This window comes from Hylobates moloch, unplaced genomic scaffold, assembly GCF_009828535.3.
Source record: "Hylobates moloch isolate HMO894 unplaced genomic scaffold, HMol_V3 SCAFFOLD_9, whole genome shotgun sequence".
Taxonomy (NCBI): domain Eukaryota; kingdom Metazoa; phylum Chordata; class Mammalia; order Primates; family Hylobatidae; genus Hylobates; species Hylobates moloch.
The window spans coordinates 21,428,534-21,441,552 of record NW_026652284.1 but is presented as its reverse complement, the minus strand read 5'-3'; the positions used below and the strand labels follow the sequence as shown (position 1 = coordinate 21,441,552).

General features: G+C 41.8%; 1 protein-coding gene across 7 annotated transcripts in view; it reads left to right on the top strand.

Moving 5' to 3' along the window:
- LUZP1 (leucine zipper protein 1) overlaps window positions 1-13,019 on the top strand; it is a 91,958-nt gene that overhangs the window by 62,115 nt on the left and 16,824 nt on the right. For 4 of the 7 annotated variants that reach the window (XM_032759240.2, XM_032759238.2, XM_058444531.1 and 1 more), the window contains one exon: window positions 8,310-8,415. The exons of 1 other annotated variant lie outside the window; for it this stretch is intronic. The gene's annotated coding sequence lies outside the window, so the exon portion shown is untranslated. Of the gene's footprint in view, window positions 1-7,682; window positions 7,853-8,309; window positions 8,416-8,496; window positions 8,717-13,019 lie in introns of those variants that run through there. 2 more of the 7 variants (XM_058444532.1, XM_032759239.2) reach the window with 2 other exon arrangements.

Here is a 13,019-nt window from a genome sequence, read left to right as displayed (position 1 = left end):
AAAGAAAATCGAATTAATATGTGTAGGGTATATTTTAGTTCAGGCATTATGTACTTAGGCATTTAATGTATATTTTTATATAATCCTTACAACAGTCCCACGAAGTTTAGATGTAATCTCTATATACAGTTGTGGAAACTGAGATTGTGAAGTTTAATCACTTAAAGTAATATGTGACTGAATTAGAGTAGAACCCAGATCATCTGACTTTCAATACTATGTGTGGTTTTCCCTTATAGCATGTTGCCAGGGCAGCAGGCAGGATGGAGAGAGAGTGTGGAATAGAGACAAAGGGAAGTTCCCTAGAAGCAATAAAATGGAAATAAACTTGTTACAGAGGGTAGAAATAATAGTGACCCTGTAAAATATGCCTTCAAATTAAAATAGCAGAAAACCTTTTTCACGCAGGCTCTCTAATAGGTACAGCTTAGTATTCTTCTTCTGATACCACCAAGTATATAGAAGGGCATTTTAATCTTCCATTTTAAGAGAGATGAGATACACTTCTCCTAAGGGAGATGAGATGCATGTAAAACAAAAAACTTCTAGATTGATGCTCTGGGCACTTAACAGTCAGTACCAGGGAAGTCACATTCTCTGAGTTGAGTGTGAAGGTAAAAAGATTTGAAACCTTTGGGTGACTTGCACCTCCTAAGACTTGCAGCTCATACCTGTGACAGACAGTGCTAGGATAGTACCCTCATTAAACAAAAATAACAAAACTGATCCTCAACTCTACATTTTCCTTATCACTTTCACACAGGCAAACTTTTCTTTCTTTTCTTCTCCTTCTCTCTTTTCTTTTTTCTTCTCTTCGCCTCTCTCTTTTTTTTTTTTAACAGTCCAGTGGTCTTTTACTTTTTTACACCTTCTGATTTGGCCAACTTACTTTCATTTATTTATTTATTTGGAGGCAGGGTCTTGCTCTGTCACCTGGCAGTGATGAAACCATAGTTTACTGTAACCTTGAACACCTGGGCTCAAGCAAGTCTCCTGTCTCAGCTTACTGAGTAGCTAGGACTACAGGCATATACCACCATGCCTGGCCAATGAGACAGAGTCTCAGTCTGTCCAGGCTGGAGTGTAGTGGCTCCACTCACTGCAGCCTCAATTTCCTAGATCAAGTGATCCTCCCGCTTCAGCCACCCGAGTAGCTGGGACTACAGGCATACACCACCACACCTGGCTAATTTTTAATTTTTTTTAGAGACAAGGTCTCACTATGTTGCCCAGGCTGGTCTTGATCTCCTGAGCTTAAATGATCCTCCCATCTCAGCCTCCCAAAGTGCTAGGATTGTAGGCGTGAGCCACTGCACCTGGCCTGGTTTTATTTTTGGAGAGATGGGGTCTTGCTGTGTTGCCCAGGCTGGTCTCAAACTCCTGGGCTCAAGTGATCCTCCTGCCTCAGCTTCCCAAAATGTTGGAATTACAGGCTTGAGGCACTGTGCTTGGCCTTGGCCAACTTTCTCTCAGCAGGTGAATAACAATTTTAGATGTGATTCTGTTGCTAAACTTCACAAACATGGGCAAAGAAGCCTAGTCTCAATTACAGACTACTGATTAGAAAAGGAAACAGCAGGGCCAGGCATGGTGGTTCACACCTGTAATCCCAGCACTTTGGGAGGCCGAGGTGGGTGGATTACTTGAGGTCAGGAGTTTGAGACCAGCCTGGCCAACATGGTGAAACCCCATCTCTACTAAAAATACAAAAATTAGCTGGGCGTGGTGGCATGCACGGTAATCCCAGCTACTCGGGAGGCTGAGACAGGAGAATCACTTGAACCCGGGAGGCGGAGGTTGCAGTGAGCTGAGATCGTGCCACTGCACTCCAGCCTGGGCAACAGAGCGAGACTTTGTCTCCAAAAAAAAAAAAGGAAGTAGCAGAGCCGGTTCTTTGAGTGCCAGCTTTCAAATAGATGCATGAATCTCAACCTAGTTTTATCAATTATTTATTAATAAGCACTCCCAAAGTGCACAAAAGTTCTAAAGTTCTTTCTAATTCTGATCTTGTTTATACTCTTCTTTGGTAAGGTTTCTTTGGCAAGGTGGAAAAATAACCTGACACATAGAGATGGGATTGCTGGATTCTAGTTTTCTTTGTCTGTTACTAGCTTCCTAAAAAGGTCTCACAAGTCCCGTAGTTTGTTTGCTCATCTGTCATATGAGATAAGAGTATTTGCCTTCTCATCCTAAAGGTTACGTAGATTTAAAAAGTTATTCTGGGAGAATTAGAAGCACTTTCAGATGAAAGACATTATTTTACAGCAGTCCTCTATCATAGATAGGTACCGAAATATCTATTATTGATGCAATTTAAGTATTAATGGCAAGACTTAAAGAAAATTATTTAAAAAGTTTGAATAATTTATATAACATGAGGTACTCCAATTAATCAAATGATATGCCTCTACTTCTGTCTTTTCGGACCTGTTTATAGTTTCTTCAAGGGCAAATGGAGATAGCATGGTTAAGGATGTCATTCATAGTGTTATTGGAAAGGACAATAGTATATCATTGTTAAATATCATTTAGTCTGGCCTTTTTGTTTGACTGATGAAACTGAGACCCAGAAAGTGTAAAAGACACATCTGAGGTCCAACAATGTCTGTGGTAGAACTAGAGGCCGCCACCCGGGTTTCTCACTCCCCATCCAAGTTTCTCTACACTTAGAGGGTGTGTTGTCTTACTCAGTTTCCTGCTTTAGTCAGAAAAGATCACTGGCTCTGGATTCTCTTCTCTCTTTCTTGTTGGCAAGTGGGATAGGGAGGAGGGGAGTGAGCAAAAGGCAGGCCTTAAAGAAATTGACATGTCTTCTGCAGCTTATGTTTTTTCTTCCACTTTTATCTAGAGTGTTCTGAACTCCAACATGAAATGACTTGAATGTGAGAAGCGACTCAGTCAGTGATGGCATTCAGGGCAGCTGCTTTTAAAACCACCTAGGTTGGCTCATACATAGCAAGCTGCTGGCACTTCCTTAGCCCCATACCCCCTGATTGGTCCCTACCCCATCCTGCCATCAGCCTGTTTACCATGTTGGCTTTTTGGCGAAGAGACTGCACGGGGCAGAAAAACTATTAAAATCCCTCCTGGCTTTTTTCCTGAACAATCCTGAATGCTACTTCAGCAATTATAGGAGGAAAAATAAAATTATTTTCCCCTTGCTTCCTACATAATTTAGGACCACTAGAAAACTCTGTGATCCCAAGTTATTCTGTTTCTCTCTGATACCAATTTTTCTGATAACAGAAAACTATCCCTGTGTATACTTTAGTAAAGGGTCTGAGGATGGTTTTTCTAGAGACTGAGAATGACCCAGAGTTGTTTCAGTTTGGATCATTTCTGTTGTTCTACTTCCACATTTCACTGACTCTTTCCTCTGTCATCTCCATTCTGTCCTTAAGCCCATTCAGTGAATTAAAAAAATTCAGATACTGTATTTCTGTTCAAAATTTTCCACTTAAATTTTTTTTTTTTCTTCAGTTTCTCTTCTGAGATTTACTGTTTTCCCCTTCATTTTGAGCATATTTTCTTTTCTTTTTTTCTTTTTTTGAGACGGAGTCTCATTCTGTCGCCAGGCTGGAGTGCAGTAGCTGGATCGATCTCGGCTCACTGCAAGCTCTGCCTCCCGGATTCAAGTGATTCTCCTGCCTCAGCCTCTCGAGTAGCTGGGACTACAGGCGCGCGCTACAACACCCGGCTAATTTTTGTATTTTTAGTAGAGATGGGGTTTCACCATGTTGGTCAGAATGGTCTCGATCTCCTGATCTCGTGATCCGCCCGCCTCAGCCACCCAAAGTGCTGAGATTACAGGCGTGAGCCATTGTGTCCGGCCTTGAGCATATTTTCTTTTACCTCATTGATCTTAGTTATAATGGCTGTGTTAATATCTTTGTCTGAGAATTTCAGCATCTGGGTTGTCTTGGAGTTACCCTCTGCTGATTGTCTTTTCCTTTGCAAATTGCAAATGGGTTTAATTTTTCTAGGTGGTTTTTTTTTTGTTTGTTTGTTTTGTTTTGTTTTGTTTTGTTTTGTTTTGTTTTGAGACAGGGTCTTACTCTGTCGCTCAGGCTGGAGTGCGGTGGTGTGGACATAGCTCACTGCAGCCTTGACTACTGGGCTGAAGTGATCCTCCTGCCTCAGCCTCCCAGGTAGCTGGGACCACAGGCATGTATCACCACATCTAAATTTATCACCACAAATAAATTTTTTTAAATTTATTTTCATTTTTTGTAGAGACAGTGTCTCACTATGTTGCCCAGGCTGGTCTCAAAAACACTTTGGGCTCAGATGATCCTCCTATCTTGGCCTCCCAAACTTCCGGGATTACAGGAATGAGCCACCGTGCCCAGATGCTTTTTCTAGTTCTTTATGTAATTTGGAATTGTGTTCTTCACATTGTGAATGTTGTATTGTGGAGACTTTGGTTTCTGTTGATGTTTTTAATTTAGTAGACAATACTCAGACTCAAAACTGCAAACTCTGTCACACCTGCAGTGGGTCACAGTTCAAATCTCAGTTCAGTTCTTTTCTCTTTAACTGAGGTCTTTGGATTCTGCCCTATGCTTGCATGGCTCAGGGTTCAGCCAGAGACTGGGTGGAATTTACACACAGAACCTGAGACTCTCCTTTTCTAGCTCTCTTTTTTCTTACTTCCCATGATCTGTGGCTGCTCTGGGCTGTTTCTTCAGGACAGAAAGCCTAGGGTTTGTTTTTTAATTGGAACTTCACCTAGACCAGCCTCAGGCCAGAGATCCAAAAATGAGGAGTTCATTCCATGTCAGCCCTTTCTTCCAACTTTCAACTTATTTTCAAAATCTGCCAGCCCTTGTTCACTTCAGATAGTTTTTGTGTTTTATCCAGAGTATAGTTGTCTGTGGGAGGGTCATACTGAAAGCAGAATTTCGTACTGACATTTTTATCTATTATCAAAGTGTTTGGGGGACAAAAATGTTCACTTGAACTTGTTTTGTAACCTTGGGCAAGTGTCCTTTCCTCTCTGGGACTCACTTGCTCCTCTGGGAAATGAGGTGGTTGGACTCTGTGATCTGTAAGGATCCTTTAGTCTCTGCTTCTAGGAAGACAGACACGTACACACATACCACCACCACTGTCACCACCAACAGTAACAGAAACAATAAGTGCCAGAAGAGATGCTTGTGGGAAGTGATGAGGATGGATCTGTCATGGTGGAAAGCTCTCTGAAGTGGCATCACTAAGGAATTTGAGGATGTTTACAGTCATCCTCTTGTTTTAGGGACAGAGGGCGAGTACGCTGAGGGTGCAAGAAGTAAATGGCATTCAGAAGAAAGAAATCAGTTGCTGCCTACTTCTACCCCTTAGAAATATGAGGGAACGTAGACAGTTGAAAACAAATCAAGATTAGCTGGAGTTCCTCTTTCCTTTTGGCAGTGCATTCTGTCTTGTTTTGAAGAGAAAAGCCCCTGGGCCTTAGTAACATGTCAGCAAATTTGGCAGTAGGTGGTAGGTGCTGGGACAGTAGATTTTAGCAGGGGCGCTGCTATCACTGTTAGGGCTGCAGAGACCTTAGGGGAGATAGACCAGATTTATGTGACCATTTCTTAGAGTTCAGAATTTTTATGTAGGAGAGGTTTTAGGCTATGCAGAAGAAGGTATGTGTTTGGTGGGGGGGGGGGATGTTTGTGTGTGGGTGTTGTGTGTGTAAGGTGGGTGGGGAGGGGGAAAGAGACAGGTGGTGATGGGGTAGGACGGTAGGTCTGTGGAACTGTCCTAAAACTATTTGAATACCAATCACACTTACTTTAACTTCCATTGATTATTTTTTAAAAGCAGAGTGTGGAGAGCTAAAGCTTCCCCCACATCCACCTAAGCCATCTCTTGGGTGCTGCCTTGGTATAGATAGTTTTTAAAATTATGTTTAAAGATAGAGCATCACTCTGTCATCTAAGCTGGAGTGCAGTAGGACAGTTGTGGCTCACAGCAGCCTCAAACTTCTGGGCTCCAGGTGATCCTCCCGTCTCGGTCTCCCAAGTAGCTAGGACTATAGGTGTGCATCACCATGCCCAGCTAATTAAAACATTTTTTTTTTGTAGAGATGGGAGCCTCGCTTTGTTGTTGTCCAGGCTGTTCTTGACTCCTGGGTTCAAGCAGTCCTCCTGCCTTGGTCTCCCAAAGTGCTGGGATTATAGGCATGAGCCACTGTGCCTGGCCTAGATCCTTTTTTATACTTATTTTCTAGCTGTTTTTATTATCAGCAACTTTTTTTTTTTTTTGAGACAACGTCTCACTCTCGCCCAGGCTGGAGTGGAGTGGTGCGATCTGGGCTCACCACAAACTCCGCCTCTTGGTTTGAAGAGGTTCTCTTGCCTCAGCCTCCTGAGTAGCTGGGATTACAGGCACATGCCACCATGCCCAGCTGATTTTTGTATTTTTAGTAGAGATGGGGTTTCACCATATTGGCCAGGCTGGTCTTGAACTCCTGACCTCAGGTGATCTGCCCTCCTTGGCCTCCCAAAGTTCTGGGATTACAGGCGTGAGTCACCATGCCTGGCTGATATTATCAGTAACTCTTCTCTTTGGGAGGCCAAGGTGGGAAGATTGCTTGAGGTCACGAGTTTCAGACCAGCCTGGGTGACATAGTGTGACCCCATCACTACAAAAAAAAATTCTTTTCAAATTTTATTCGCTTGAGGCTTGAGTTACTACTGTTCCCCTCATCTTTTAAGCTGTTTTTAAAAAACTCTCATTATTTGTCCATCGTAATTCTAGCCTTCTTGCTCTCTAGGAAGATAGAGGCAGGGATGGATTTGTGTGTGTGTGTGTGTGTGTATATGTGCGCGTGCATGCACGCGCGCAGGTGCATGTGTATGTGCACATGTGCATGTTTTGGTGGAAGTTGGATTAAAGGGACCAATAGTCTTGGAAGGCAGTCACAAGGTGGCTTGCAGGGATATGTAAGGGAGGCAGTTGTGATGAAAGAAGGGAGGATAGTTTGAATGTAAGATCATGTACAAAAGCTTTAGGTTTACCAGTAGCTTAGAAGCTACCTTTCCATTTTCCTGAAGAGTAAGATACACAGGAAGTTTGATCCAGATCTTCCATCTCTAGTAGCTCTTCTCTAATTTTAGGGGTAAGATTCAATGGGATGGTAGGCTTTTCAACTCTCCTATAGAAGGCTGCTTGTTACAAAACTGGAGGGTAAGTTTGCAGAAAGAGAAGCTCTATTTTTAGTTCTAATTGATATTGGGTGGTTCAGGGCTCTTTTGAGGACCGAGTCTGGAAGGCAACAAAATGAGAGCCAGCATGGTGAAGGGACTTTCAAAGTCAGACAGACTTGAGTTTAAACTCTGTCATTTAATAGCAAGCTGTAAAACCTTGGACAAGTCACTTCTTGAAACTTAAATTCTTTATCTGTAAGGTAGAGGTAACATTATCTTCTTATTGTCTTATATAAAATATAAAGCATGGTGCTCAGGGTTGGTAAATACTCTACAGATGTTTTTTTCCTATCTTCTAGAACATCTTATTTTTAGTAGAATCCTTGCTTTTCTGCTAAATAATTGTGTGACTCACCCTTTCTAAGTTTTAGTTTCCTTCTGTAAAACAAGGACATTTAACTGAAGGTTGAGTATCCCTTATCTGAAATCCCTGGGACCAGAAGTGTTTTAGATTTCAGATTTTTTAAAAAAATATTTGCATGTATATAGTGACATGTCTTGGGATAAGACCCAAGTCTAAACATGAAATTCATTTATGTTTCCTATACACCTTATACATATAGCCTGAAGGTAATTTTATTTTTCCCCAGGGGACATTGAATAAACCTGAGTATTGTGTGCCTGTATTTTGACTGTGACCTACCACATGAGATCAGGTATGGAATTTTCCACTTGTGGAGTCATGTGGGCACTCAAAACATTTCAGATTTTGGAGCATTTTGAATTTGGGATTTTCAGATTAGAGATGCTCAACCTGTAGTTGATTTCTGAGATGCTTCCTAGCTGTAAGATGTCATGTACATTTTTAGACTTTTGAGGAATGTTCGGGTGTTTTAATTTAAGCAAAGACGGTGGGTTCTACGCTAGGACCATATCATCTTATAGAAAAGGGGAAGTCTCCTATAGCCAAATTCTTTCTTGACTTTCCTGAGAGAGACATAGCCAGCTTAGCCAGGTTCCTTTAGTGTCAGGATCTAGATGCAGATCTTACCTTGGCCCCTTGCTGACAGTGAATTGTATGTGGAAGTCTTTGGGACAGCCCTCTGGGTCACCTCAGTCTTGGTATGATTCATGCATTACCTGTCTCTTCCATTCTGTTTATATTCTATCCAGGTCAAGAGACAACTGCCTTTGAAAGATAGTGAGTGACTGTTTCCAAAACAGCAAGCATAGGGAGAGCCGCCAGAAGTACTGACGGAAAGCTTGAATTACCTACATGGTAAGTATGTTGTACAGTGAAACCTGGGTGTACCAATAGAATTGGGTGGTTTCTGAAGCCACTATAATTTTGCCACTACAGGAAGAGGGGAGGAAAGTCAGTATTTGTGATGGCCTATTATGAACCAAATACTATGCTGAGTACTTAACCAACCAACCTGATGAGGGAGAAAAATCCTTGCTTGAAGTCAGCAACCGTAAGAAGTAGGCCACTCTTCAGAAGTAGCTGCCATTTATTGAATATTTACTCTATGTCGGGTGCAGTCCTGTTGGACATGTTATCTCCCTACCAACCCTGTGAGGTAAGTACTGTTGTCATCATCACAAGGAAACAAGCTTAAAGAAGTTAAATAACTTCCAAGTTCACACAAGTAGTAGAACTAGGTTTCAAACCTGCATTATTTTCTTTCCATTTTTTCTGAGACTGGGTTTCATTCCCATTGCCCAGGCTGGAGGGCGGTGGCATGATCATGGCTTACTGCAGTCTTGACTGCAGCCACATGGCCTCCTTATGGGTCCTTATACATGGCCAGTTACACTCATCCCTCAGAGATTTTATACCTGCTGTTCCCTCTGCCTAGGATGCTTTTCCCCCAGATATCTCCCTGGCTGGACTCCTCACTTCTTTTAGATCTAAGCTTAAAATATCACCTCATCAGAGGCCTTCCCTGATGGCTGTACATAAAGGAGCAATCCCTCAGCTCCCCGCCACTATCACCTTATGCTGCTTTTTTGTCTTCTTAGCATGTACTATCTAGTGGATGTTATTTGTCTATTTACCTGTTTATTTCTCAGGAGGAGCCTCCTGAGAAGTTGGGACTACAGGTGCATGCCACCACGCCCAGCTAAATTTTGTATTTTTTGTAGAGAAAGGGTTTCACCATGTTGCCGAGGCTGGTCTTGAACTCCTGGGCTCAAGCTGTCTGCCTGCCTCAGCCTCCCAAAGTGCGCTAGGATTATAGGCATGAGCCACTGTGCCCATTTGAGAGATGTTTGATTTATTTGGAGTTAACGTCTGGGTCACAGGGGTTTGAAGATGTCATTGGAAACTTGACAGTGATCTCTGGTAAAATTCTAAAATTGATTGATCAAAGAATGAGAACAGTGACCCCTAGAAGCCAGCTTGTGTTTGCTAAGAATAAATCATGCTAGCTGATAACAATTCTTTTTTTTCTCTAAGCCTTGCCATGATTTTATTTAAATGATCGGTACAAGTTCAGTATAAAAATATTAGAGAATAGACATAAGCAAAAACAGAAAAAACGCACATTATCCAGAGATAATTACCATATAGCAGTTTGAGATATATCAGAGGATTTCATTTTTGGAAAGATTCCTAGGTCGCTGGAGGATTGGAATGTGCTACAAAGGTAATGTGTCTTAAGTGCTAAAATTAAGTATTTAATGTTTTCTCATGTGACCCCAAGACAAAAAAAAAATTTGACCTGGCTCTGGAGCTTGTTGAATAGTTGCACTCAGGAATTGTAGTAGATCAGCGTTAATCTATAGGAGGTGTTTTTAATGACATTCTACAAGGCTGTTTTTGGTTATATTTTGTTTTTGAACATCAGTTTGGATGAAGATATAGAAAAGACATGCCTGTGAGACTTAAATAGTGAATGCTTGCAGGCTAGACAGTGTAGAGAATATTTAGTCAAGGGATTGAAACTAAGAAGTTGAAATCCAAAAATAATAAATAATAATTTAAGCTGAAACTTAACATGATACTCACTATGGACCAGGTACTAGTCTAAGCAATTCTTGCATTAACTCATTTACACATACCATAACCTTATAGGTATTGAAGCATAGAGAAGTCAAACTAGCTAGTAGCTAGTAAAGTCAGGGTTTGAACTTAGGCTGCCTGGCTTCAGAGTTCGTAAACTTTAATCATTGTATCACATTGCCTGCAAAAGAATTAAGCCCCATATTTCAGTTATTAAAAATGAGATTTAACAGTTTATTTGGAAACAAAGCCAGTATGAACCTACAAACTGGTACTGTGGCTACCATATTAGTTCATGCAATCTTGGACTTCATTATTAGAACTGGGCAGACCAGGTCATCTTTCATCCATCCCACCCTTTTACCCCATTGCAACTGTCCTGGTTCAGGCCCTTATCCCATCTCTTGCCTTGACTATTACAATAGCACCCTAGTTTATCCTGCTGGAATGGTCTTTCAAAAACTGCAGTTCTGATTGTGTTACTCCCTTACTTAATCCCTTTGTCCAATACAGGTTGCAAATTTGCTTCCCATATCCACTTCAGGCATGTGTGTTTTGGAGGCACTCTGTACAGTGGTGTTCTTTTTATTTCCTCTTTTTTAAAATCTGAATTCATTGGCTACATTTAAGAGATTATATATAAAAGTAGGGCATAGCCCCTCTTAGCCATAGCCCTTTTAGGCCTTTTAACTCATTTAAATCATTGGCCTGATCTCTTTGGCACTTGCATTTCAGCCTTTGGCATAAAGGCTAAGCATCTTTCCTAGAATGTAGTGCCTAGATCTGAAAATAGTCCCCTTTATGTGAATTTGGCCAGTACAGAATACAATAAAACTATTACATTAATTTATTTACAAAACATTTATAAGGTTCCTACCTTGCCCCTGTCACTGTATTCAGTGCCCAGGACTGAAAAATGAAGATAACACAGTCCCTGCTCTCAGAGCCCAGCAGAGGATGACAGATATTTTAAGTATCATGGATATAGTGATAGAAGCATCTACAGAATTTAGGATGGTGCATTTCTCTTGTGGGGAAGGATGGTTTGAAAAGGCCTCAGAGAACAGATGCTTTAAAAGATGTTTACCTTTGGGCCAGGCGTGGTGGCTCACACCTGTAATCCCAGCACTTTGGGAGGCCAAGGCTTGTGGATCACTTGAGGTCAGGAGTTCAAGACCAGTGTTGGCAACATAGTGAAACCCCGTCTCTACTAAAAATAGAAAAATTAGCTGGGTGTGGTGGCGCACACCTGTAATCCCAGGTACTCGGGAGACTAAGGCAGTTCTCGAGAATCCCTTGAACCCGGGAAATGAAGGTTGCAGTGAGCTGAGATCGTGCCACTTCACTCCAACCTGGACGATGGAACAAGATTCTGTCTCAAAAAAAAAAAAGAAAAGAAAAAGAAAAAGAAAAAAAGATGTTTACCATTGGAATGGCCGTGGGTTGGGGGTGCTTGGAAGGAAAGGAGATAAGGGAATGTTCCTCAAACAGTACACCCTCAGCCTCTGAACTTACTGTGACATTGCAGGGGCCTCAAACCTACCACCCAGACCTTACCAGTTAATTGCTCTTCCCCTTGTGTCTCTGGTGTCAGCCATGCTGAATTAAATTCCCCGAATGCAGCATTGTTTTGTTAGCTTGTTCACTCCCTCCCTCCTTCCCTCCCTCCCTCTCTCCCTCTCTCCCTCTCTTCCTTTCTCCCTCTCTCCCTCTCTCCCTCTCTTCCTCTCTTCCTTTCTCCCTCTCTCCCTCCCTCCCTCCCTCCTTCCCAATAAACAACTATTTTATACTCTTTATATACTAGGCACTGTTCAAGGGGCGGGTAATACAGCAGTAAAAAAATTACAAACACAAAAAACTACACTTCTGACCTCATGCATCCTACTTTCTGGTAAGAAGAATCAATGTAAATAAATTTACAAGTAATCAGGTGGTTAAATGTGCCAAGAAGAAAAATAAGTAGGGTATCTTAGCTTAGAGCTATCCAAAGATGGAGTGAGTTGTCTTGGGAGGAAGTGACTGTTATTCTTGTCATTAGAAGTGTTTGAACTGAAGCTGAGTAACTGCTTGCTAGATAACGTCCGCATTGAGTGGGAGGTTGGACTAGATGATCTCTAAATCCTTTCCAACATGAAGAATCTCTGTATGCTAGCTGGGTCCCTAACTCTTGAGTTTGCATACCCAAAATACATGAATTTGTGATTCTGGGAAAAATAATGTAAGCCCTGTAATTAGATAGAAATGTGCAAGAATTGATGGTGAGGCTTAGACAGCCTAAGATTTTAAAACAAGTAACTACAAGTGGTCAGGAGGAAGCTGCTTGAAAATAGCTCTTGGCCAGGGCCAGTGGCTCGTGTCTGTAATCCCAGTACTTTAGAAGGCTCGAAGGGCGAAGTGGGAGGATGGCTTCAGTCCAGGAGTTTGGGACCAGCCTGGTCAGCATAGAGACCCCTTCTCTACAAAAAAAAAAAATGAGAAAAATTAGCCAGGCATGGTGGCATGTGCCTGTAGTCCCAGCTGCTTGGGAGACTTAAGGTGGGAGGATTGCTTGAGGCTAGAAGGTGGAAGCTGCAGTGAGCTGTGATTGCTCCACTGCATTACAGCCTGATAGACCCTGTCTCAATAAAATGAAATGAAATAATGAAATGAAATGAATAAAATAAAATAAAAAAAAATCTCCCATTATCCTTTAGATCAGAGATTGACAAATTCTGGCAGACAGGCCCACTGTCTTTTGCTTTTTAAATTTTTAATAATTTATTTAAGTAGAGACAGGGTCTTGCAATATTGCTAAGACTAGCCTTGAACTCCTGGCCTCAAGCAATCCTCCCCCCTCATCCTCCCAAAGTGCTGGGATTACAGGCATGAGCTACCATGCC